The sequence below is a fragment of the Alligator sinensis genome, unplaced genomic scaffold (genome assembly GCF_000455745.1).
Source record: "Alligator sinensis unplaced genomic scaffold, ASM45574v1 scaffold1950_1, whole genome shotgun sequence".
Lineage (NCBI taxonomy): Eukaryota > Metazoa > Chordata > Crocodylia > Alligatoridae > Alligator > Alligator sinensis.
In genome coordinates this window covers 61,803-62,294 of record NW_005843422.1, presented here as the reverse complement: position 1 = coordinate 62,294, position 492 = coordinate 61,803, and positions in this window count along the sequence as shown.

Sequence of the window (492 nt, the reverse complement as noted above, 5' to 3'; positions counted from 1 at the left end):
CACCCCCCAGAGAACCTAGGCATCCGGGCTCCCCGAGATCAAGTTTCCCCTTTCAGAGCTGGAGGGAACCCAGGTGCCTGGGTCCTGGCCCCCCTCTCTCCACTGCTCTCACCCCCCCATCCCCACTGCCCTCCCAGAGCTGGAAGGAACCTGAGTGTCTGGGCCCACTCCCCCGCCCCCCTTCTACCCCTCATTCCCCACTGGGCTGGGAGCCCAGACTGGGTCTGGGCTCCCAGCCCCACCCAGCTCTCATCCAGTGGGCTCCACTGCCTGGCCAGGGAACCCAGGCGTCTGAGCTCCCAGGCCTGCTCCCCAGGTCTAACCACTAGACTCCGCTGCCCTGCCCTGCCCTGCCCTGCCCTCCCTCTGCAGCTGGAGAGGACCCAGGCGTCCGGGTCCTGACCCCTCTGTCTGGGCCCCAAACCCGCCTGACCGGAATCCAGGCCCAGGTGCAGCCAGATGCGGCCGGAGCTGCCCGGACACCTGGGGTCC